At 40.8% G+C, this 23,763-nt stretch overlaps 1 protein-coding gene across 6 annotated transcripts in view; it reads left to right on the top strand.

The window, feature by feature from the left end:
• Positions 1-23,763, top strand: part of SHROOM2 (shroom family member 2) — a 104,365-nt gene that overhangs the window by 9,265 nt on the left and 71,337 nt on the right. Inside the window, exon 1 of one of the 6 annotated variants that reach the window (XM_033147434.1) lies at positions 15,019-15,050. The exons of the other annotated variants lie outside the window; for them this stretch is intronic. The gene's annotated coding sequence lies outside the window, so the exon portion shown is untranslated. Of the gene's footprint in view, positions 1-15,018; positions 15,051-23,763 lie in introns of those variants that run through there. 6 annotated transcript variants of the gene reach the window in all.

Raw genomic sequence — 23,763 nt, 5'->3', positions numbered from 1 at the left:
GTAAGCCGGGCGTAAGCAACCTTTTTTCTCCCATAGTTTTCTGGACCAGAAAACAGGACCAGAGACAAAAGTGTCTTGGTTTAGCTAATCTGGAATTAAAACTACCCTTCAGTTTTCACCATGGCTACTTCCATAAAGCCATAAAGCCAGGAAAAAGGTGGTGGGGTTTTAAAAATATATATATCAATTTTATTACATTAAATACTGCCCCTTCCAGTTGTTCATACAAAGAGGAGGAAATAAGGAGGGAAGAAACTCTGATTGGATGGAAGAATGAGGCAGTTTCAGGAGGTCCATGGGGCTGTGTAAAATGAGGTTAGGGGCTACAGGGAGCTCACCTGTGGGGTCAGCACATTTCAAGTAAAAGCAGTTAATGCAAGCAATGCTCTGTGCACACTTCGAGTCTTCTAGGTGGAACCTCTTTGCTAAGCAAAGACACTTGAATATTCAGCTTTGTGCTAGAACCCAATGTTTCTGTTGCTTTAAAGTCTCAAATATAGAAACAGTAATGTGTCTCTTGCGGCACAAAGCAAAAGCTTTTCCAGTAGTTAGTACAGTATACATTTGTTTCTTATTTGCATAACTGCTTTGATCTGTTTTTATCTGCAGTGAGCTTGTTGCACAAAAGTTGATATGGTCCAGGGGTGTGTGTGTTTGGAATATTTTTCTGCCCTTTCTCCTTTTGCATAATAATTCAAGGTATGTGTGAGTATTGTCCAGGTTACAACCTGGAAGCCCTATCTGCACTGAAGCACACAGCAGGTGTCTTGTAACATTAGGCTGATGAAAATGCAAATATACCAGGCAGGCAAAGTTTAACACTACACTCTGTAGTTCTTTGTATTGTGCTAATAGACTGGTGGCGGCTAGGGAATAAATCTTGTTAGAATTTGCTGGTGTTTATTGTATCAAATTTCTATCCTGTCCTTCCTCCCAAATTATAAGGGCGGCATAGCATTTGCCAACATCATGAACCTTACTTCCAAGGTAAAGGCGTCTTCCTCCTTAGTGTACTGTATAAGTGTGTCCTGGCTGACATATAATTTCATAATTGTTGTGTGTGTAATGTCCAGACATTACCAAAGAGATGTTCTGTTGTTTTGGGGTGGGGTTGAAAAATATTTGTCACTCTCAAAAAGTACTACCTCTTGATATATAATCCCCAGTTACTATCGTCTTCCTTCACCCCAGCAGATGCGCATAAAAGGTTACTTGGTCTGACTTACAATTTTTTTAAAATAATAATGCTACAGCGCTTGAAGCACCTTCATGCATGGAAATGGGTTATGATCCAATGCTATTCATACAAAGGCTATTCTCAATAGGAATTATAATACCTAGCTACTTTAAATGAATCTCCAGGGCCTGGTGAGCTCACCCAAGGGTACTAAAGGAGCTTGCAGATGTAATCTCAGAGCCTCTGTCTATAATCTTTTGAGAATTCTTGGAGAACAGGTAAGGTCCCTGCAGACTGGAGGTGGGCAAATGTTGTCCTCATCTTCAAAAAAGGGAAAAAAACACCCAGGTAACTAGTGACCAGTGAGCTTGACAGTGATATCAGGGGAAAAGGTCCTAGAACAGATGATTAAATAGTTAGTTGGTCTGTAAGCACTAAGAAAAGGATGCTGCGATTACTATGACCCAGTAGCCTATGTGTTTCTCAGGAACAAGTAATGGCGGACAAATCCCATTTCTTTTTAAAGAGGTACAAGCTTGGTTCAGAACTCTTAACTGAATTATGAGCCCCTGAAAAGAGTTGATGTATTGCAGTAATATGTGTATGTGTTTTGAAATTAATCTAAATGTGAAATACGTATTAAGTTATTGTGTTACATAAATGGACGGTCATGACATTTGTCCTTATTCTCCAAGGAATAAGTGATACTGCTTTCAAGATCATTGTCCTTAATTTAAATTATGGTGATAAAAGACCACTGTTGGGTAATTTCCCTAGTAGAGTTCAAATTCTAAACACAGTATCTAGAGGTTTGGCAGCCCCATAATAGTGTGGATGAGGCAAAATAGATAACAGCAAGATCGGGTCTGTTCCTGAATAATTCATTTCTGAGTGAAGAAAGAGAAAATCTGAGAGGCAAACCAAGAGGTTTAGAACTAGGCAGATAAGTTCAGTAGGTAAATAGGAAGCAAGTGTTTCAACACAGACCCTTGAGAAGCAGGGCAGGTATTTGTAAATTGGGCAGGACATATCAGGAGATACTGCAGTTAAGCTGTTTTATGAAATTAATCCCCTCAGAAGCCTACCATGTTGGCAGCTTTCATTAGCTTCTACAAATTATATACACACACACACACTACACACACATACATACATACATACATACACACGCATACATACAAAGACACAATCACATACACATATTTATATATATTTGTTGGCTTTGAAAAAATAATTAGATGTATCTATATATATAAATGCAAGTGTCTCTGCGTCCAGTCCGTGTGTCTCTGGGTTTGCGCAACTGAGCATGTGCCCCAGGGACACTGGGATTGGATGGAGAGAGATCGGGTCACGAGCAGCGTCGGCAGTTTAAGCGGGGCGGTTGAATCGGAACGTTGGGGCTGCAGAGGACGAGGGGAGGCTGAAGAGGGAGGCCACGCTGCTGCTGTCGCCACTGAAAGCCGAGCCTCGAAGGCTAGCGGCCCAGGAACAGCACAGAGCAGCCCGTCCGTGGAGCACCGACGTGGAAGAGCAGGAGACGCCACTGCCACGCTCCTGGAGCCTGAAGTACAACTTCATTTACTTTAGCCTCTCACAGAACAACTCACTACAAAGGTGAGAGGAATGTTAGGAGGCCGAGGCCGAGGCCGCCGCAATCCCCAGCCCCCCCCCCCCCCCCCCCGCCTCCGAAAGGCAGGCTGAAAAGCCTGGGGGGAAAAGCTGAAAAGCTGGGGCCAGTGGGGGGAGCGGCCTTCTGTTGCTAGGGCCGCGGAGTTGGTTAGCAACGGCGAGGAGAGGCTGCAGGGCGCGCGCCCAGTCGTTAGGCAGCCCGGGTTTTTTTATAAAAAAAATAAAAACAAACGGAGCAACAAAACGCTGTCTTGGGGGGGGGGGTGGCAGAGGACACGCTCACCACTCCGAGCTGCTTCCCTCACGGGCCTCCTTGGCCAATAGCCGAGCGAGTATGGAACTCAGCCTCGGCAGCAATCCACAGCACTCCCCTCTTTCTCTTCGTCTAACAGGCAGACTGCTAAAACTCTTAAGGAAGCAGCATAGAGACAGCAGCCTCTTTCCCTTCTTCCTACCCTGAAAAGCCTGAAGAAAAAAAACTGAAAAGCCAGGGCCGGTGGAGAGAGCGGCCTTCTGTTGCTAGGGCCGCGGAGTTTGTTAGCAACGGAGAGGAGAGGCTGCAGGGCGCGCGCCCAGTCGTTAGGCAGCCCGAGTTTTTTTTAAAAAAATAAAAACAAATGGAACAAAAAAAACGCTGTCTTGGGGGGGGGTGGCAGAGGACACGCTCACCACTCCGAGCTGCTTCCCTCTCCTTGGCCAATCGCCGAGCGAGTATGGAACTCAGCCTCGGCAGCAATCCACAGCCCCCTCCCCTCTTTCTCTTCCTCTAAAAGGCAGACTGCTAAAACTCTTAAGGAAGCAGCATAGAGACAGCAGCCTCTTTCCATTCTCCCCACCCTGAAAAGCCTGGGGGGAAAAAACTGGCGCAAGGGGTTGTGGGGGCTGTAGTTCTCGAACTGAAAGGCATATGCACTCAAAGGTGGTTGGGTGGGTCGCTGCGCCCTCAAGGGAGGCATATTGCTCAGCTGGTAATTAAATACAAAATTTCATAGCGCTGCAGTCTGCTCCTATGCAGGCTTCCCAAAATCCCATGTATGCTTACCTGCAGTTAAGTCCCATTGTTTACTCCTGAGTAAGCATGCATGTTTACCACATATGTTCTAGCGCCCATTATTTTAATGGGCTTAAACCACTAGTCCACTATAAAGGGCCTGCTATGGCTTCTGTCTAGAGAGAGAGAGAGAGCGTGCACACCATATTTTTATTTCCCACTTAGGAAGTGTGGTGTTGGCAGGCCCTTGCAGAGCCAGGCAGAGGCCTGGGCCAGGTAGATCATGTGCCCCCCCCTTTTTTTTACTTTGGGGATCTCCGAAGTCTTATAAATATGTTAAGTACATAAATAATTTTCACAAAAGTTATGCTGACAAATAATTTTATTTCAAGGCTTGAACCGTATCTGCATATAAAGACAAAATGGAAAATATACAGTAGATATACAATAGTGCTTTTAAAAAATACATAGGGAAAAGGATTATTTAAGTATTTACATTTAAATAATGGTGAGCGATTGTGAATATGCTGACCGAGGCCCCCTTTGGAATCGGAGGCATGGGCCAAGTGGCCCATATGACCCCCCGCCCCCGTTTGGGCCTGGGTGTTGGAAAACAAGGCCTTGCTTATTCCAAAGCAGACTTGGACCCAGGGCCAAATGAAAGAGGACTGTTTTCCAAAGCACCAAATTGGGGTCTGAACCAAGTCTTGTGATCAGTGCGCATCCCTAGTGTGCATTCCCAAGGCCAGCTCCTGCATTGTTTTCTGTGCCAGCCCTTGAAGCCAAAGTGGCCTAAGGGTTAGTAGTGGAGAAAGTTGCCTGAGAGGCTCTTAAATTTTCTTCTTTGGAGACTTTCAAGAACAGGTCGAACATGCTCTGCCAACAAGGATATCTAGTCTCATTATATGAAGTCATATTTAGAGAACATGAATCATGACTCATATCAGGGCCTGATCCTTAAATCTTTATCCAGTCTGTGATGTGGTGGTTGTGTTGTGGAATTGTGTTGTAAGACATAAATAATATGTTGAGGAAAATATTATCTGAATGGGAGATTAAAGCAATTAAATGGTTTATTCAGATATCGCTGCTTGTTTTTATTTTCTGTTTCTCTTGCCCGCTCCCGTGTTACATAAGCTATGGGTTCATTGGGATTATATCTTCCACAGTTTGATGGCTTTGTTAGTATAATCACTATTAAGAGTTTTTAATTAACGTTCGTGGTGGTGAGAGGAGGTTTCTAAATTGTTTCACATTTAAGTATGGTCATTTTTAGTCTGTGGTGGTTTTATTTAATTATATTTAATTCTCATTTTTTCCCCTATTCTGGGTTATAAATGGCCTTGAGGCCATGTGTTATTAGTCAACATGTAAAGTAGTAAATAATAATAATAATAATTGTAGATTCTTCCAGATTCAGAGGACACTCTCATTGTTATAATATTTTAAACCAACAAGTGCTTTTGTGTGCCCTATCTTGTCTTCTTTATGATAATTTGTCCATCCTGTCTAACATTTTATGAGACATAAAATCCACACGTGACATTTTCGGCTTAGAACCCTGGAAAACCATGACAGTAAAAATACTACACTATATCAAATTTATCTCAGGGCAGTGTCCAAGAATACATTTAAAATTATTTCAAGTAGATGAAACAATAAATAAAGCATTCTTAAAGCATAGGGCAACTGATTCCCTTATTGTCCCAGGCAAATCACAGATACTTCAGAATATAGTGAGTTCTTATCTTGACACCAGTATTAAGCTAAGGTTGGCCTTAGATCGACCTCAACAGGGAGGAGGTTTTCTCCACAGTTGGGGCACCACTTTGGAAAATGCCCTCTTAGAAAAGACGAATAGCATCTCCACAAAAGAGGGAAATGATTTGTATCAAATGTGAATCAAAAGTTCAAATGTGCTATAATTCATAGCTATGGATGCAAATTTAGAAACCACAACTATAATTTAATTAAAAATGCAAGGAAAAAATCCTGCCATAATAGACAAAACCTGTTTACCTATGTAGTCCGCTGTCCAGGTGCTGTCAGTTGGGCATCTTTAAGGCCCCTGCTGTCTCCTCTTTTTCTTTAAACTGGATTTGGGCCAGAATCATGGTTCTTCAAACAGAGGACTGTTTTCTGTAACGCATAACACATGGATACCCTGCTTGCAGATATCAACTTCCAGCTAAATGTAGAAAACTTTCCTAAAACTGTACCTCCAAGCCCTTTCACATATTCATAATTAGCATGATACAGGAATCTTCTCTGGGCAGAGCCTGCAGTAGTAACAAATATTTAGGACATGAACTGTTCTGTACCATGCAGTTGTAGGAGAAAACTACACCTGGAAGATGGAAGGATGATCTCATTTATTCTTAAGGATAATAAATTACATGATGCTTCCTGCTCAGTTTTCAAGAACTTGACATACTTTTGAGGCAACTGATGAAAGCACAGGTACCAATTTGCTGAGAAGGCAGCAAGCCCAAGCAGAATGGTGCTCTTTCCTGTTAGATCTACGACTATGGTCTGCATTCTGAGCATGTGTGAATAAATGGGCTGTTCCACCTCTCCAAAACCAGACAGCCTTTACTCCAAAATTCCAAACAAAATGATGTGTTGGTGTCTTCCGATAAATTCCGATAAAGACGCAATTTATAAATAGCTAAAAGGAGTGGATATAATTAGCGAACACTCCTGTCACATCAAAACCCGAAACTCTTTATTTCCTGTGTTGCTTAATCTGCACTTTGGGTGGGGTGCAAATAGGTGTGCGCGCTTCAGTTCCTCAAACATGCTGAGTTATTAAAAGGATCATCTATAAAAATAAAACTGGCAGAGCTTGTCAAGGAAAAAAAATCTGTGACTATCTTGTAGTTCTGTGTATGGGCTTGTTGGCAGATAGACCTATATGATAGGTTGACTGAGAAATTCAGATTAGTAGGCTTCTCTTGTTTTGGAGTATTTCGGTGGTGCAGCATGCAGAAGGTCCCAAGTTCAAGCCCTGATATCTCGACATACGACAGGGAATGTCCCCTTGTCTTAAACCCCTGAGAGCTAGTGCTGTGTTGGCAGAACTAGATGGACCAAAGCAAATGCACATGTTCTCGTACACTGTCCTCCACTCACAGCAAACATGCTTTTTTTCTATTTGGTGCAAGCTCTACAAAGTTGGGAGGTTCTTACTTTTTACCTTGGACAGAGAGGGGGGCCTGGAAGGCACTTCTCAGAACGAAAATGTTTTGTTACAGCCTTGGTAGCTTATGTAGAATCTTTGACACCCAATATCTTAATCACAGTCCACAATTACAACTTTATATATTGAGACGAAAGGTAGTTTCTCTCAGTGGATTTTATAGCTTAGTTCCACATAGGCCTGGTTTTCACAAATGGCAGTTGTAGTTGTATTCTGCTGTGTCTTTGCACTATATTGTAAGTTAGCTTCCCACCGCTTTATTGAGCAATTAAAACCTCTTCCCACAGGCATTAGGCACTATTACACATGCTCAGCCATCCTGATAAAGTGGCAACTATTATTTATTTATTTTTAAGATAAGGGGAGAGGCTCTTACTATGAAATACCAGCGTGATGTCATGCGTTAACCTTCAGACAGACATGTTGCAAACATCTGAAACTTGGCAGATTCTTTCCGCTGTCTTAGGCTGCAGTCTTACACACTGAACTCAGTGTGGCGTAATCCAAAGTAGATATGTTTAGTATCATACTTTTAAAATCCCTGCCTTTGCTGTATGTTTATGGAAGTAAACGTGTTAGTTGCTTTACTTTGCTTAACTAAACAACCATGGAACCAAACGAAAACAGGCCCACATAGATACGTTAAAACTGGTGGCAGGAGCAGAGAATACATTAAAAACATCCCACTCACAAGTTCATTTATAAATGTAAGATCTTAATATTTTGCACCAGTACAGTCCCAGTGACAAAGTGTACTATTTTTAGCCCTGCCACAACTTACTTATTATTATATTTATATCCTGCCTTTCCTGTAAGGGTCACAATTTCAAGTACATGGTTCCCCCCTCCTCATTTTGTCCTCTCAACAACCCTTTGAAGAGACAGTGCTGCCCAAGGTCAGCAAATGAGCTTCCTGGCTGAATGGGCATTTGAAGCCTGGGTTCCCAAGTCCTACTCTAACCATTATACAACACTGCCTCTCTCTCTATTACTAGATACTTGGCAAAGCTTGTGGTGGCCACTCACACCTGCAATTTATGGCCCTTGTCTCTTCATGATCCAAAGTCAAAACACTTGGCTTCAGTACATAATGGTGGAGGCAACAGAGTTCCCCAAACATTAACTATACTATCAAGTTTGGGTTTCTTGTTTTTTAACAAACACGAAAATTGCTTTAAAAGGGCAGGCCAGTCTGGATCCTATCCAAGGTAAACTTAATTAATCTAAAGAACCAAGGAAATAGTTCTGTGATTCCCGAGGTCTTTCAGATTTTGTTTTTTCCTCATCTCCAATTCTTTTCAGTAAACTGCTTTTGAAGTCAAGGAAGATTTCAAAAAAGAAGATATAGTAGTGAACAAGCTAATCAAAGAAAGAAAAAAGTTCTAAACATTCCATTCCCTACATGCTAGCCATTACTAAATCTGGTTATTACTGTTCTTATGAATATCTGCCTATATTTGTAAAAAAACCAGCAAGTTAAAATTCTTTCACGCAGAATGTCGGTTGGAACAAAAAGGTCTTACATTGCTCCTGAAACAAACTTGGGGCATTGATCACTTCAAGTGGGGGCTATTAGTAATGAATAGAACAGCCAAAGTGAGTCTCTTAACAGCAGCAATAATAATAAATAATCCAGCCACAGAAGAAGGAAGTTTGACACTTTTAGCATTTAAAAAAAAAGAAAATAGTAGAAAACCATCATGGTAAGCAAACTATGCCATGATAATATTTCCGGCTAGAAGAGATGTGATCCCATTCTGGTTACTCAGGGATATTTCAAACGAGGCAGAAATCCAGACCTTCACATAATATCATTGCACATGTGTGTAAAACAGAACTACTCGGATAGCAATTAAATACACCTGTGCTGGATTATATACATGGAAATTACACAATATGTTCTATACTGATATTTGAAACAGTTATCTTTTGTTCTTGTTTAATGGCTTATTGGAATTGTTTCATACTCTCTTTGCTTTATGAAAATCTAACCTCATACATCTATTTTTAAATTCTGAAGAAAACCTTTGGAATTCATTTTAGATTTTGGGAGTTTTTTTTAAAAAATGTTCTTTTTCTAAAAAGTTGTTGTCCTATCTTTTTAGAACTCAGAGAAGACTTGAGCCAAGGACCCTTCATAAACTGAACCGCATATCTGCATTTTTAAAACTTCTTTTTAAATCTGAGAATCCCAAATGTCTCGAGTACTTATTTGCACAGTTGAGTTTTCTACAGCTATATCTGCTTTTAGATCATCGGACAAACATGAAAGTCTGTGTGGTTTCTTTATTGCATGCACTGCCCTTTGAAACTGATAAAGTCTTAAAATGGAAGCTTCTTCATCTGAAGGCGGAGATGGAATTATTATCTGTAAGTTAATGTAGACCTTAAAATAATTTTGGGTGTGCCAGGTAGATAAGCTGAAAGGTTTAACCTCAGTCTAGAGCAGGGGTCAGCAAACTTTTTCAGCCATGGGCCGGTCCACTGTCCTTCAGACCTTGTGGGGGGCCGGACTATATTTTGAAGGGGAAAAAATGAACAAATTCCTATGCCCCACAAATAACCCAGAGATGCATTTTAAATAAAAGCACACATTCTACTCATGTAAAAACACACTGATTCCCAGACCATTCGTGGGCCAGATTGAGAAGGCGATTGGGCTGCATCCGGCCCCCGGGCCTTAGTTTGGGGACCCCTGGTCTAGAGTCCTTCCTCAGATGACATGAAGCACCTAAACAAGGTAGCAAAAAATTAAAATGGATTTTCGTTGCCTTCCAAGATTACGTATTTCCTCAGCTTTTTATTATGAAGGAAAAGCCATGATGAGGAAGAAGTATACCAGTACACAAAAAAATTAAGAGCGGAATAGATAAGTAGAATATAATTGTACACACTGAACAGATATGTATAAACTCTCTGTGGCAGTCATAACACAAATGACATCAGGTTTGATAGGAATGTCGATCCACTAAATGCGTAAGTACCATAATTTACAGCTTACAGCTTGTTCTTACAGATGAGGTGGTGAGCCTGGGCTGTATCACTTCATACTCCAGATCGGGCAAATTACATAGCTGTATAGTTCTTACTAAAACAAAACAAAACCCCATGCATTTAGAAAACTGGCTCAGCCTTTACCCCAACATGCTAGCTTTTTATGTGTAAAGATGCTTTTTCATGCAGATTGTTCTGCCATGTGAGCCCCATACCTTCATTTTGCCAGGAAGAAGCCATTATACTGTATGTGGCAGCCCCTAAGTTGTGGAATTCCCTCCCCGCTATCTAACAGCAGTTAACACACCATGCTTGTGGTTGTTCCGTAGAGAAGTTTTCTTTCGTTGTGTGTTTTATTTTCACTGCAAAGCAGTTTACATATCACTGTAGCTAAGCAGTAGGAATTTTCCTTGGTCTGTGTATTGTAAATATATGAGATGATGTCAACATCTTAAAAAGTTGCAACAAAACACACAGTAGATTTCTTCCATTATGTTGTGGATAATGTGGAAGAGCACCACTTTCTCTGTGCGCCAGGGGCTTGCTTGCATCAAATTTAGTAGTTCATTAATGTTAATAACAGTCAAAGCATTATTGTGTCCATTAATGTATTTGACTAATAAAATATATTTGTAATTGTAATGATTTCTTCCTTGGCATCACGCTTGTTTGACACCTGGTAGAGGTGTAAAGACTTGGTAAAAACATTTTGAGGTCCGACTGGGAAAAATGGTAAACTTAGGAGAGTTGGATAGCATGGAAGACGTCATATGTAAGGGTTCAACAAACCAGGAAATCTTCTGGTAAGCTTGAATATTGTTTTCTGGAGATTAGACATACATGTGTATATGTATATGATTTGTATATATCTGCATTTTTTTTTTTTTGCTAGGATGGAGTGAGATATAAACTTTACCAAATAAATAAGGATGAATAAGTATGCCTATCTCTTGCTTTGTAGGATAAGACCAAATCCTTCCCTCAGCAGAATACTTGAATATAATTCAGTATCCAGATTTATTGCCGCTACTTAAATTACCGGTATATAAAATTATGTAGGAGATACAGCTATATACAATATAAACTAGGCATAATTGCTGGATATAGCTCACCAACACAGGAAAAGCCACCCTGCTATCATATATGGTGGCTTCGAAAAACAATTAGTTCCTAAACCCTTGATGGGGCAATTTTTCAGGAAGCGTGTGGAGTGAGGGGGCAGATGAAGATAAGGGTTCCTTTACACAGGAATCCCTGCTGTTCCACAAGAGATCTGTTTGCAAACTCAACACAACAACCCACAAAGGAGTTGTTGTTTTTAACCACAAACATTACAGTGGACCTGCATGGCAACATTTGTGAGGTAAACAATCATTATTCTAGACGGTATTAAGTATAGCAATGTAGTATTTGACGTACCGGTCTTGAATTATTTGGATCTATATTAAAGCCACACATTAAATAATGCATTATTTAAAAGGTAATTTTAGCTTCTCCACACCTTTCCCACCCTGCCCCCCACACTTTGGACAGCTTGCAGTAATAGAATTAAGCATTGCATAAATCTTTATTAGTGGAGATGGCAGACAATGAGCGATCAGCCAGGGCACTTCCACACTAGCTGTTAATAATGTTGAAAAGTTACATGACAGAAAATTGGGGGGGGGGTTGTACCTTTACCTTTTTTACCTGCTGCAGTATAGAAAGTTACGTTGTGGGAGAACAATGTGTGCAGTGTTTAAAACTCTAGTCTAGAAGCACCTCAGTAACAGAGGATAGTTTCATTTTAATTTATTTTTTGGTGATTATATCCTAGGCTGTGGGTTCCCAAACTGTGCCCAATGAAGTCCACCAGTGGCCCATTTAACCTCATTCATGTGGTCTATGGAATCGCCATTGAAGATGGGAAACTGCTCACCCATTGCATTAAATATTCCTATTTGTTTTTAATTGCGTTTTTAATGCTTCTTTCCCACGCCTCTCTTAGATATTGTATTTTTTTGTATTACAATTTGAATTCCATGGAAGCCCAAATTGTAGCATAATAAAAATACAATACAAAGGAAATAAAAGAAGCAATAAAAGATTCAGTTGAGAATCGTACAGCGTCTAGCAGTACATTTAGCTCAGCAGGTGTAGCTCAGTCAGTAAAGCATGAGGTTCTTAATCTCAGGGTCGTGGTTTAAAAACCCCATGTTTGGCAAAAGACTCCTGCATTGCAGCGGGTTGGACTAGATGACCCCTTGGTGTACCTTCCAACTCTACAGTTCTGTGGCTTTAGTTGCTAAAACAGGCGGGGGGGGGGATCATGAAGTAGTACACCAAGATAACCAAGCAATGGTCAAGTGGGCAAAAAGTTTGGGAATCACTGTAACAAGTTTTTTTTTAATGAACTGCAGTTTTGAACTGCAGTTGTGCTTCTAAGATATATGGAAAAGGGAAACATTTTAAATTAGAGTCCATAGCAATAATGCATGTAGGTTCTTCATTGATTATCCAGTAGAACTAACTACTCAATATATGTGAGGGAAGAATTTATTAAGAAGCCAAGTTCTGAGGCTCAAGGATGTTTTTTCACAGAGAGGAAAAAAATAATTGTCACAAACTGCCTTTTCCACCTTCACCTTCTAAAATCTGTTTGCATTCTTTTGATATTTGGAGTTGGGTTTGAAGATTGACCAGTACTGGCAATGATGCGCATATATATATTTTCCTGATCACCTCCATAAGAGACAGATACTATAAAAAGAACATTTTCTGTGAATTTGAATTACTAATGCTCTGAGAGCACGGAAGAGGAATGCAAACTGGCCCTGTTGCCATGGCGGTGTTACGGGGGAAGAGTTTGTCTTTTCTCCTGGCTATTCTGTGGCACGTGTGCTGTTTTTAATACTGCAGCTCTCGGTCGTGATTGGACAGTATCCTTTCCACCCCACCCCCATTCATGCACCAGAGCAGCAGAAGGTCAAGAATCCAGTTGTTAAAGGAAACTGTTTTGTTTTGCAGGACTGCATTAAGATTAATGGAGCTTAAGGTAACCGGGGTAATGTTGCTGAGGTTGTTAAATGTACATGTGTGTGTGTGTGCGTGCTGTACACCTTACAGCAAGTGAACTCTGTTTTTAGGCACAGAAATCTACTGTTAATGTATATATGTATAATGTATATACATATACATAAATGTATATTATGTATATTATGATGTATAATGTATAAACACACCAAACGATGGTTACAAAAGATGCCAGTCCCCATGCAAATCCTACACTCGTACAGCGCAAAAGGAGAACCTAAATAAAGTTTAGAATCGTGTTTTGTAAAACATTAAAAACTCAATTATGATTGTCGTTTGCTCTTATGATTGAGAGCTTTTTTTTGGTGGCGGGGGGGGGGAAGGTTTGTTCTAGAGTTTGTACGAAAGCACAGAAGCTGGCAACTAACACGATGTAATTGAAAGCACTGGGCTTAATGCTAGACAGTTCAGAATGTAATGGGGGAGAAATGTTCTCAGCTTGGACACAGAAAAGAAGACAATATATAAAGCCAAAACATTTTCTTAACTGCCCAGACGATGACTACCCAGATGATTCTGCCTTTGATATGTGAGTTACATGTTTTAGAAACTCAGTAAATCTGGTTGGTATATAAATGTTGCTCCCTGCACTGAGTTGCGTGATAGATGGGCTTCTGCTGCATTTTTTCCTCAAATGGTTATAGCTCCACCAAGCCATGGAACACTTTGGCCCATGCTCAACCATGTTGAACAATGGATTTTATGTCATGCTGTATTCAGAGTACTGAGTATAGTTCCATGTTTTCACAATTTAGAGTCCTGCTGACAGTTCTGCCTGCATTTTAGCGTGACATAATCTTGTTGCAGGTTGTAGATAGGACTAACAGGCTATGATCTTGTTGGCTTCAATTTTCCTAACACTCACCCCCAGAGCTCAAGTGTTTTTGAGGGCGGGGGTGGAAAGGTGGCTCATTAAAAGCTTGTAACACTTGTCTGCCTCCCACACATATACTACTACCCAATGCTATACAAGCACTCATGAGTTTCCATTTTTTATTCTGAAATTTTCTGCTGTGGCCTACCCCAGCCCTCTTCACTATTTTTGTTTCATATGAACCAGCCTGGAAAAGGTCCTACAAAGGCTGCTGGCTGCTTTGTACCTTCTTGATCTGTCCCAATAAAGATATTGTGTCCCATCAATGTGTTGATTTTTAAAAATTATTCTACAGAGCAATGTGGCTGGAAACGTCTTATAAATAGATCAATTCACTTTAAAGCTTTATTTTTCTGGTTTATTTAATTTGCAAAATAATGGAGGTTTTTCCCCTGAATCCATTTCTTATACAAGTTCATCTTTGATAGACAAAATACCTGTAGGTAGTTGATTTAACTGTTCTTGGTGTGTGTGTGTGTGTGTGTGTGTGTGTGTAAGAGAGGGAGAGAAGTAGCACTTAATCGCATAGGCTTTTAAATGGGCAGTGTTCTGTTCACCTTTTTTGGAAGATACTGTTGCAAGAAGCCAATATTTTGTTCTTGTTTTCAAGCCGTTTTCTCTTTACTCTACACGTTTGGACAAACTTGAACAGTGAGTGACAGACGTCGATCATGGAGATCACATCTGCACAGAGTCTATGTGTAGCAAAAATGTAACATATAAGCAGAAACCACATGGTTTCTAAGCCTAAATTTCATTTTTTAAAACATCATGTTTTAAGCTTTCACCTTTCACACATAGGTGTGGAAAGCATGGAGACAGAACAGCCTTGTCTGCAAATACGGTCACTCACAACACAGAGCCTTATGCGTTTTTCCAAACCAGCCAACTGTCCATTGGTATTTGTTTTCAAAACCATAGAACCTCTGTTGTTTAGAAAAATCACTTGGTTTAGGCTTTTAAAAGCTGGATGGAAGCCACTCCTGGCAATGATACTGAGATAATTTAACAAACTGTAAATAAATTACTCTTGTTTGTTTAGAAAGATTTGGTCTTTCTCATTCCAGAGTAAAAAAAAGAAAGAAAGAAAAATGGACTCTCCTCAAACAAGGTATATTTTCAGCATTTGGTTTCTTCTCCCACAATGTGGGATGAATTCTGTCTTTGTGCCCTGTCTTAAGGAAGCTGCTATTTCCCCCTCTACAAAAGACAATGATAGACAATGTGGTGGTGGTGGGAGCAGCAAAGGGGTTTGGAGGCAAAGACCAACATTCAAGGTCCCCATTTCCTCCCTCCCCTGAAGCTATGGCTACTGCTCCAAAGTTAAATCAGACCTTTGAGTTCATACAGGAATGTTCGCCTTGCATTCCACACGCTGAGCCATTTTTATCGTGGGGGCTCAGGAATGTGTTTCCTTTGACTTTTTTAGTGTCTTGGTGGTGGGAAAGGGGGTATAATTCTGGGTTTTTTGTAAGCAACAGTGCCAGGAATTGTTGCATGATCTTGAAACAGAACATCTTGTGACACTGTTCAGTCTATCAGGCAAGCATCCTCTGCCATATGGCTTTGTTTAATTAAAATGTACATAGCTGCTGCTGCTGCTGTTGTTGTTGTTTCTGTTTGTTTTAGTAATGTAGCTTGAAGTTTCATTGTCTTGTCAAAAAGTAGTCTTCCATTATTGGCTTCCTCGATCTTTATGTGACCTATTAATTCAAGAAGTAGTTACCTAACAAGCATCTTGTGGAAAGAAATGTTCAATTCAAGCTTATTTAGATTACCAGAAAGAATGACAAGGAATGCTTTTTTTGTTGTGTTGGACAATCTATCTCCAGCTCTCCTGGGAGGGATTTAAGTTCAGGATGACTTGTGTATGTATCTCTTTGTAACAAGAATGTTTCTCAAACTTTTAAAATGTGGCAGTAGTGAGGAGGCTTAAATTTACTCTTATTTTAAAACCCTGCCCCTCAAACCAGCAGGTAAATTTGTGGAGAGTCTTGTGTGCAGTGACATGCATCTTTCCAGAGAGACATTAAAGATTTATTTTATGAGCCATGTTATACCCTTCCACTTTCCTACCTGGTAACAGGATCCACCTGGCTGCAATACATGGAAGAATAAAGCTCAGTAGTAAAAGAGCATTTCCTAAGCACAATCATCAATATGTCCAGTTAAAGCAGGCCTTGGGACCTCTCTCTGCTGCAAATCAGAGCTGGCTGCGTTGAGGTAGTGGGTGTCTGCACTGACTGAATTAAGGTAGCACCACATATTTATATAAAACTTACTTACTAGCACATTATGGGATTTTGCGACATTACCTTTCCTCCCGTCTCTAGCTATAAAAGTTACAGTGTTTATGCAGTGCTTGTATTGGTAAATTTGGAAAATAAATAAATAAACGTTAGTTTAATTTAACACTTTGATATTGTTACTGTCTGTTTGCTTGTGGGCCAACAAGAAGCTGTGTGAACTGATAAGGGCCTGATGCTGTTTGCTCAACAAATCAAGTCATTTCTATCCTGCTTCTCTTTCACACATTATATACACCAGGAGATTCAGCATTGTCACCAAGTGTGCATTGAAGAGTATGGCCAATTCCAACTCTTCAAAAACATGTGTATCATATAGGTGTGCTCATATAACGCCTGTTTGTTGCATTCACAATTTTAAACTGTGTTCAGCCAACCAGTATTGTGGTAGGAAGAATTCCTTCTGTCCAGCTAGATGATGTAATCGGGAAGGGACAGCTTTGTGTTTTGTTGTACTAAGGCATGAGAACAAGTTAGACCTGTTTCAGCTTTCTTAGTACTACTAATATAATGTGGGAAGAGGTCCTTAGGATAGTAGGTAAATAAATACTTCTAGAAATAAATAAATAAATGTATAGGTCATACTACGTTTCCTATGATCTTCTAGCCAGGCTTTTGGTGCCACTAAGTCTACTTCAGAAGGTATGTACAGATGGATAGCAGTAAAACTTAACACATTACCTTCTGTTGTGCATAAATTTCTGGTTTAAATATAGCTATCCCTTAAATAAAAAAGGATAGGCATTCTCATTTGGGAGAAGCTCATGGCCAGGAGGAATATGAACTTGGTTGCACACCGAACAATAATTTGCCTTCCTACCACATACACACCTAATGCATAAACCATCAGCAACTTGAAAATTCATCTGCAGGACCCACTAGCTTATAATTTACTACTTAAGAATCACTAGTGTCTCAGGAGTATGAGACACAGGACTGAAAAGATGGACTTCATGGGAAATCATTTCAAACATCATAAACGCCCTTTTTCTCAATGGTATTGCAGCACTACAGATCCTTCAATTGGGGTTGCGTGATGACGGACTTACATTTTTATGTACATAGGAAGACAAGATTCCTAAGCGAAGCGGATGGTGGTGTGATGATCAGAATGGACAGTGTTTGCTTTGTTGTGATCGATATTTCAGTACTACCTGCTGCTATACTTCAGAAGTTATTCAAAATGCTAGTGGGCCTTATTGGTTTATAGGAGAATCCCCACTTATGCTGAGGTTCCATTTCTGGCTGCTGTGCACGTTAGCAGGATGCATGGAAGTACATTCTTGTCTGTTCTTCCCTGCACCATTCTGCCCCCTTTCAGAGCTGAAAATGGAGCACCTGTCAACAGTCACACACATGCTTTGCTTACAAAGGCATAAAGGTAAAGGGACCCCTGACCATTAGGTCCAGTCGCAAACGACTGTGGGGTTGCGGCACTCATCTCACTTTATTGGCCGAGGGAGCCAGCGTACAGCTTCCGGGTCATGTGGTCAGCATGACTAAGCCGCTTCTGGCAAACCAGAGCAGCGCATGGAAACACCATTTACCTTCCCGGCAGAGCATTATCTACTTGCACTTTGACGTGCTTTCGAGCAGGAGCTGAGCAACGGGAGCTCACCCTGTCGTGGAGATTTGAACTGCCGACCTTCTGATCGGCAAGCCCTAGGCTCTGTGGTTTAGACCACAGCACCACCCGCTGTACTGCTGTGCATGTTTACATAGGACGTTAAGTATGGCTTCCTTCTGTTACATGATTGCAAAGTCTACATTTGGAATCTTCCACATTCATAACCATCACATGCCCTTCGGTTTCAAATAGGCAACCGGTACTTGAGTACACATTACTTCTCCGATGCACCAATGTGTAGCTAACTTCAGACTAAACCGAATAGGTTTTGAACTTTGAAACACTGTTATGACCAAAGAGATTCTACTGTAGCCATATTCCAGCATTTTGCAAAACTAGAGGACAGAACTGTGTATGATGTTCAGTCGTTCAGTCGTGTCCGACTCTTCGTGACCCCATGGACCAGAGCACGCCAGGCACACCTATCCTTCACTGCCTCTCGCAGTTTGGCCAAACTCATGTTAGTAGCTTCAAGAACACGGTCCAACCATCTCATCCTCTGTCGTCCCCTTCTCCTTGTGCCCTCCATCTTTCCCAACATCAGGGTCTTTTCTAGGGAGTCTTCTCTTCTCATGAGGTGTCCAAGAGAAGACTCCCTAGAAAAGGCATGGTTACCTATTATTCTTCATTTGCAGTACTTTATTTGCAGTTGGTCCTGGGATAGGAGATATTCACCGAATTCTAGTGCTATTATTTATTTGGATAGTTGTGAGGGATGATACACTCTTGGTTTTCACAGAACTGCTTTCAAAGTTAGGAAAAGAGGCTCACTTTGCTAATTGATTCACATAAGTGGCTGATTCCTTGAAATGAACAATGGTGCTAAGCAAATAAATTTGCTACTTAGAATTTAGCTTGAACATTGTCTCAGACGTGCATTTCTGATAAATGTTCTATCCAGGAGAGAAATCTGAGAATATTGGCAACAGTGCATGTTTTTCAAAGTGGGAAGGACATCCCTAAGGTACAGATGCAGCTGGCTTGAGAAAAAAGGAAAAGAACCAGAGGAAGTTGGTTGCGCCTTTTAAAATGGATGTTGATGTTTCAGCAGATACATTCCTGTTTCATGCAGTACTTTGGGTACAGCATGGTTTTGAGTGGGAAGAAGCATAATTCTAAGAGAGAGAGAGAGAGAAGGAAATTATTTAGTATCTACTCAGAGTAAATAAGAGTCCTAGTAAATGTGAAGATAATAGCCCTTGCCCACTGTTGTTTCCCAGTTACTAGTGTTTAGGGGCATACTTGTGAGTAGCATATCATTTGTGAATTTGTCTGATTTCCATTTAAAGCCCTCTAGGTTGGTATTGTCGCCACCTCTTGTTGCAGTGTGTTCCATAGTTGAAGCATGTGCTTCCTTTTGTCTGTCTGGCCTCTCACACAATTAAGCATCATTGGATGACCCTGGGTTCTTCGATTATGAGAGAAGGAGAAACGCTGCCCACACCTTGTAGAAACTTTTGTCCTGTCCCGTCTTGCCATTTTGGGGTAAGCTAAAAAGCAAACCTTCCCTCATAGAGGAATTGCACCCTCACCTTTTTGATTGCACTTCCCCGAGCATTTTCCAGCTCTGTGGCATTCTTTCTTTTGTAAATGTCTTTCATCTGTTGTTTCATTATACAAAACGGGCAACAGCAGAAAACAACATCCCATCTTAAATTAAGACGCGAGACTCTGCTGGAGTTAATTGCAAAGTTTAACTTTACTGCTTTGTGTTTGTGTGCATACACACATATACGCATGGAGGAATGTGTTCTGAAGGTAGGTGACTGTGACTTTGCCTTCCCTAACTCCTTTAGTCAGTCCGTAATATCTGTAATCTAATTCTCTGCAGTCCTTTGGTGCTTTTGATCTGAAACGAAGGCCATGAATTATGTTTAAAATACCCCTCATGGAGCATGAAATCCAGTAACTTATTGCTCAGGGTTGGCATGTGTTCAAATAACTCTGCTTGGGGCCAGTAATACACAATAACCTTGAGTTTAAGGTGAACTCCAAAATAAATTACGGCATAGCCAGTCAAGGAAATAAAAAACAGTCCCCCATTTCTCCACAACCTAGCATATTTTGTAACTATAAACACCTGTAAAATGCTTATGTCTTTTTCAGAGATCTGTAAAATACCCCCATTTTGTGACCTGTGTGTGTTTAAAGCATAGCTTGAAAATAGTAGGTTTTGTTGTTTTCTTTAAATAGTCTCCCTGGTTTGTGTTTGGCACTGAAGGCTGTGGGAGGCAAGACTCATGACAGTTCAGGCAGATTTCATCCAGGCTGCTTTTTGCATTCTGCATGTTTATCATGGTAGGTTCATTTTTAGATGAGTTTTAATAACGCACCTTTTATGTGCCTCTGTGAGAAGTTGACCTTTTAGTGTGGCAGCACCTATGCATCAGGCAGGAACCCTCTGTGTATAGATGCCTGTAACCTTGCTTACAGGGTTGTTGTGAAGCTAAAAATCTCTGTTAGCTCCTTAGAGCAAAGCTTTCCAAACTGTATGTCACGACACGTTATTGTCTTGGCTGCAGTGTGTAGGTGTGTCACGTGAACTCTCCCCACACTCCTCCCAGAGCTGGAAAGGTGTTAGTGTAACCTCCAGTTTGCTAGTAAAACTGAATTTCTGTGTCGCAAAATGATGCATGTCTAAAAAGTTTGTTACCAACACGAAAAGTTTGGAAAGCTCTGCCTTAGAGGAATAAAGGGTTTAAAATAACGTGTGGATAGGTCTTTATCTTCTTTTTAAGGCATGATAGAAACGCAGAGTCATATTCTTTAGTCATTTTCTGAGCCAGTGACTTAGTTGGATGCCACCCTACATTTCCGTTGCAGCTTTAGTATCTGAAGAAGTGTGCATGCACACAAAAGCTCATACCAAGAACAAACTTAGTTGGTCTCTAAGGTGCTACTGGAAGGATTTTTTTTTAATTTTTTATTTTGTTTTGACTATGGCAGACCAGCACGGCTACCTACCTGTATTTGCAGCTTTTGGTTAGAATGGCTTTTAGAAAGCACTAAAGTGCATTGTGTATGGTACCTTGGCCTGGTTTGCACAACACAGTAAGCCGAACAATGGCTTATGAGGACCATGCAAATGTGTGGGCTCACAGAGAAGCGCTTGCAGCCACTTTGGTCCTCTCTGGTGAGCTAAGTCAGGGTTTGGCTTAACATGCAACCCAAACTCAGGGCTCAAGGTCAAGCTTAGTCCTCACTAACCACAAGCTGTAGCCCAAAACAAGCCTTGAGTCCTGCTTTGAATAACACAATAAGCCCAACTTTGGTTAGGCCAGTGTGGAGCTAGGGCAAAAAATCCTGTCCAGAACCCTGCATGTTTATGTGGCCACAGTAAGCCATAGTTTGGTTTACCGTGTCGTGTGCACCAGGCCAACTTTTGCAAACTTGAGTTCAGCCATTTGTTAACCAACGTTGCTAAACAGAACAAGAAAACTTAATGGGACTGACAGTCCGCATCACAGTTTGAGATCCCACCAATGTAATAATGATTGTTAGGGACTTTCCCAGTTTTACTCCTCTGTCTTGCTAGTCCAGACTTTACTCAGCCACCTTCAATTGAGCTGTTGTTCTATGTGAAAGGTCATGTCTGTCGAGTGAGCTAGTTTAATGTGGCCGCTCCTAGATTCTGACAAGTTGTTTTCATAAGGAGATGCCTTAAGTGTAATTAACATTCAGCTGTTCTTAATGAAAAAATCTACTCTCATTTTTATTTTTTGAGAAAATTGCTTGCTTTCAAGCCAATGCAGAAGAATGACTGCTTTAGGCATATATATATATAGAGAGAGAGAGAGAGAGAGAGTATATTTATATATTTATTCCTAGTGGTATACCCCACTGAAGCAAATGGAACTTACTTCTGAGTAGTCTACATAAAACTGCACTGTTAGTGCATTTAACACTGTGTTTTTTAAAGTGGTCTGTGCCAAACCAAATATTTGCATTACATTAGCCTTTGGGATAAAATCCTCCACTGTAGCACTTTTGTGTTAGCTTGTTAGTCCCTTTCTTTTGTAGAAATCTGAGTAATAATATTTTCCTGCTCCAAGCACTTCTTTAGATTAATGCGATGCATATTTCCCTTCCATGTTTAGACTACTACAGGAATAATGTTCTAAAGTATCACCAAACAGACAAGGTTCGTATTTGTAAAGCACGTAAACTGTTTATGTGTTGGCTGCTAGGGCTTTTCCTACGAGCATTGCAAGTTGTACTGCATTTGGTGAGGAAAAAAAATCCTTCAAAACTCAATGCTTCATCTGCCATATAGATAGAAAAAAGATCCCTGTATATGTGCAGAGCTCTGTGCCAGTGGATGCTGTGGGAAAAACAGCCTTCATAACATAAAGCTTACAGAAACAGAAGGCTGGTCTTTAACATACGAACATCCAGTTTAAACAAAACCACAAACCATGGTTTGCTATTAAAGGTTCTGTATATGTAGGGACACGGGTGGCGCTGTGGGTTAAACCACAGACTCTAGGGCTTGCTGATCAGAAGGTTGGCAGTTTGAATCCCCGCGACAGGGTGAGATCCCGTTGCTCGGTCCCAGCTCCTGCCCACCTAGCAGTTCGAAAGCATGTCAAAGTGCAAGTAGATAAATAGGTACCATTCCGGCGGGAAGGTAAACGGCGTTTCCGTACACTGCTCTGGTTTGCCATAAGGGACTTAGTCATGCTGGCCACATGACCTGGAAGCTGTATGCCGGCTCCCTTGGCCAGTAACACGAGATGAGTGCCGCAACCCCAGAGTCAGACATGACTGGACCTAATGGTCAGGGGTCCCTTTACCTTTACCTTTTATAACCCTATGCAGGCCTTGGGCTTGTATGTTCCCCCTAACCCATCTCCTCTTTATGAATGAGAGAAGCACACCAAAAGTTTCCTATTTTGCTTTTGAACCAACCACAGTTTCCCATTGTTCACGGACCTGTGGCTTGCTCTAAATGTGCATATTTAATAAATCTGTATATCAAATTGTGGGTGAGAGGTCCGGAAGGTGGCAACACAAGAACAGGCCTTTTCTGCAGCGGCTCCCTGCGTGTGGAATGCCCTCCCTAAGGAAGTTCTGATGGCGCTTTCATTATACACCTTTGGGGACCAGGCAAAAGCACTCCTCTTCAACCAGGCCTTTGGCTGATAGACAGCCAATACCCTTTAAAAATGTGTTGTGGAAGTGGGGATTATTGGGTTCTCTTTGCTTTTGTTTTTATTATGTATTCTCTGTTTTTTCTATTATGATTTTTTGTTGTGAACCGCCTTGAGATCTACGGATATAGGGCGGTATACAAATTTAATAAGCAAACAAACAAACAAACAAATAATGCTCCCATTACAAAAGGAAGCTTTTTCTGTTGTCAGTAATAAGCGTTTTAACAGGTACACCCAGGGAGTCCCATTCACAGCATGTTAAATGCACGTAGTCCAGTGTTCATCCACATCAACTTTCTGAATATAATATAGTGTCAGGTATGAAAAGTTACTTTGTCAATGAAATATGTTGCATAGCCAGAACTGGAGAGCCAAGGGCCCATCCATATTTGAAATATACTAGCAGAAGCACATTCTTTTTAGGAAACGGGATTATGTCATATTTGAAAGTCTGTGTGCATATTTTTAACTGAACATGCTGATGAAATGTTAGTTTTTCCAGCAAACATGGTGGAGTGGTTGTCTTCTGTTCTTCCAAGTGAAGATGCCTTGGGTTGGTTAGATCACCCAGTGCCTTATAAATTTGCAAGGAAACCAAATCAATATGCTCTTAACCTTGTATATAATTGAGGAGCTTCATCCATTAGTTTCTAATCTAGTTAATTGTCCTGAAGAAGAATAAGAAAGTGTCCTGTTTCTGGATGGAGTAGAATAAAGGGCTTCAGTGTAACACTACAC

The sequence above is a fragment of the Lacerta agilis genome, chromosome 4 (genome assembly GCF_009819535.1).
Source record: "Lacerta agilis isolate rLacAgi1 chromosome 4, rLacAgi1.pri, whole genome shotgun sequence".
NCBI lineage: Eukaryota > Metazoa > Chordata > Lepidosauria > Squamata > Lacertidae > Lacerta > Lacerta agilis.
This window is presented reverse-complemented; position numbering and strand designations above follow the sequence as displayed.